This window comes from Anneissia japonica, unplaced genomic scaffold (genome assembly GCF_011630105.1).
Source record: "Anneissia japonica isolate Jap-2015-1 unplaced genomic scaffold, ASM1163010v1 scaffold15590_len24771_cov137, whole genome shotgun sequence".
NCBI lineage: Eukaryota > Metazoa > Echinodermata > Crinoidea > Comatulida > Comatulidae > Anneissia > Anneissia japonica.
In genome coordinates, this window is record NW_022757436.1 from 21,868 (window position 1) to 24,759 (window position 2,892).

A 2,892-nucleotide genomic window follows, 5' to 3' on the forward strand; every position below is an offset into this window, starting at 1 on the left:
GCCCCTGTACCGTGCGAATAAGTTATTCCCATGGAATTCATACATCGTGAATTAACTATTTTAACACGGTATCGTCTCCTTTAAAGAAATTTCAGGACGAAAATAACCTTGTTGTAGAGTACTTTTACATCATTACAACAATCTTTCGACAATTATCACATCTCCCTGTGGTCTCTGGGCGCTGTGCTTTGTGTATATCATTAGGCCTACAATGTATCCAGTGCTGCATTTCGAAAACACTCCCACACGTTGTAAAAGGTCCAAAAGGCAGTGAAGAATGTACATCAATATAAATCTTATTTTCCAGTACAGTATATATTCGGTGGCGGATCCAGGATTTATTATGGAGAGAGGGATTAGGAGAGACTTTTAAAGATGTGCGAGTCTACAGGTGGGCTACAGCACGACTGCAGCCCACAAAATTAAAACCCTATTAAAACTGCACATAAAATTGAGTAATTTTGCATCAGTTTGGCATCCTCTCATCTCCTGTTCCAACTCCCCAAGGTTGGTGCTAAGTAATTCATTCTTTAGTTTCCCCCATTTAATATTTTTGAATGGAAAAAAAGTCAATATCACTACTAGGCCCTATGATAGGCGGACTATACCACCAGTACCAGGGAGCTGCTAGTGCATACTCCACAAAGGCTTTTTTCATGGCAATTTCTCAAGGATAGCCTAAGAAAAGAGTAAAAGGTCTGCAGACACAATGTTAAGCTAGGACCTATTGCACTTCAGTTAGGGTTATCGAATCGACGGTATGCCGTGAATACAGTATTTCTATCTATAACATTCTGCGAATAAGAGTTTTTTCGACAATTCGCACGGTGCTGTGCGAATAAGCTCTTATGAGTCTTATTCGCACGGTCTACCTAGCCAATCAGCATTTAAGGTTTCATGACGTAACCTGTCATACTGTGCGTGTACGTACCGTGCGAATAACCTCTTCCAAATTTTAATTCGGTCATTGATGGCGCTGTATAGAATGAGGAGACCCCCACCACCCAGTGAATAACCAAGGAGGTATAATACCTCCTTGAATAACTAATTAAATAAATAAGTAAATAAAAGTCTAGGCAGGGGTGTGTTCGTCTTCGAACGAAGAGCTTGAGTTGAGGTAGGTGCTAGGCCTATAGAAACTCATTCAACAGTTAAATACTGTATAGGATAGTTTAATACACGTTGTCCACCAGCAGGTCATGGTCTGGCTGAGGCCTAGCCTAGTTAGGAGGCCTAGCCTAGGCCTAGATAAGCGCGTAAAGGCCTAGTTAGGGGCCTAGCCTAGCTAGGCCCGACCTGTTTTTGAATTTAAGCCTAGACCTAGCTCTAGGCTAGGGCTTACTACTAGGCCTAGCCTCTAGGCCCCTCTCTCTAACTACTACTAGGCCTAGGCCTAATATAGGTTAGGCCTGTCAGGGAAAATTTGGTCCGGGGCCAAAATCGGTCCGCCGGACCGTTTTGGCTTTAAAATTACCTGCCAAATAATATAGTCCACATAAGCTAAAATTGGTCCGGCGTCTATTTAATAGTTATAAATTGTATTTTTATAACGTTGTTCATATTTTTTTGTATTGTAATCAAATGATAGATAAATATCTTATCTCTTATTATATAGCCTAATATGTTTTCATTTGTTATTGTATGTGTGAAATCACAGGTGAAATCACTGGTGAAAATTAAGTAAAGCTTCGCGCCCAGTAAACCCTTTGGTGTAAAAGTACGAAAAGAAGTTAAACGATGTGGTCTTAAATCGTGTTGGTCCACTGTAGTTCATTTTTTACCTTGTTTTGTTTTGGTTGTGTGTGCTCCGCGACGAAGTACATGCATTTAATTCTGAGAATGCTTACTCCTTTATTTCATGTATTAGAACATCTATTGTATGACCCAATACCCCACACAATAATACGGAATATTTAAAACTAATAAATCAGTCTTGTGTTTCATTTTAGGCCCAAACGTAGGCCTAACCTCGGCCGCCGAAATGATGCACGCTGTGTGTATCGCCTAGGCCTAGGAAATGCATTACCAGAATGTATCTGGGGGTTTGATAAAACACTTCTTCAAAAGCTTAACGAATCATTCTGTCACTGCAAAAGACTTTGCAAGTGTGGGAGAAGCATACATTCCTGCACTCCACGGGAGAAACAATCATACCTTACTAGCAGCAGACGAGTTACTGTACAAATGAAGTGGCCACTCCGACGCAGACCAATTTTATCCAAATGGGACCGGTTTTAGTAGTCCAGCGGACCGATTTTGGTGGCCAAAATCTGTCCGCCGGACATTTTTTGGCCTGGACCAATTTTGGCGTGACAGGCCTACTACTACTCCTAGCTAGAGTATACAAGGCAAGAAGGGAAGGCCGCTAGAGTGTAGTTGTAGTCTAGGACTAGCCTAGGCCTGGTAGTAGTAGTAACTACCAAGAACCCAATCCAACTTGGCCATACAAAGTAGTAAAGTCGGCCATCAAATATGTGGAAACAGGTCACCTCGGCCACAGCAACTTGTCCACAAGTCAACTTAGTCACAAGTCAACTCGACCACAAGTCAATTCGGCCACAATTAAATAAGGTACCGTACACTCAGCCCGGCCTCGTAGGATTCTTACGGTAGGCCTAACAATTCTTTGGGTAGGCTTAACCAACTATAATTTGACCTAGCTGGGCTACTACTAGATGCTGATGGCTATGGGAAAGTGATGTTTACTGGGCCACACAAAGCATGGGCCTTGCTTGTAAACTTAAAGTAGGCCAGGCTAAAAGTACAGGATTTCAATTGTACACATAATTCAGGAGGGCTACAGAGTTAGATTCCAACCACTGAGTGACAGTGTATCATTCAGCATCTTTGATGCTATATTCTTCATTCATAAAATCAGATTGTTTCCCCAAA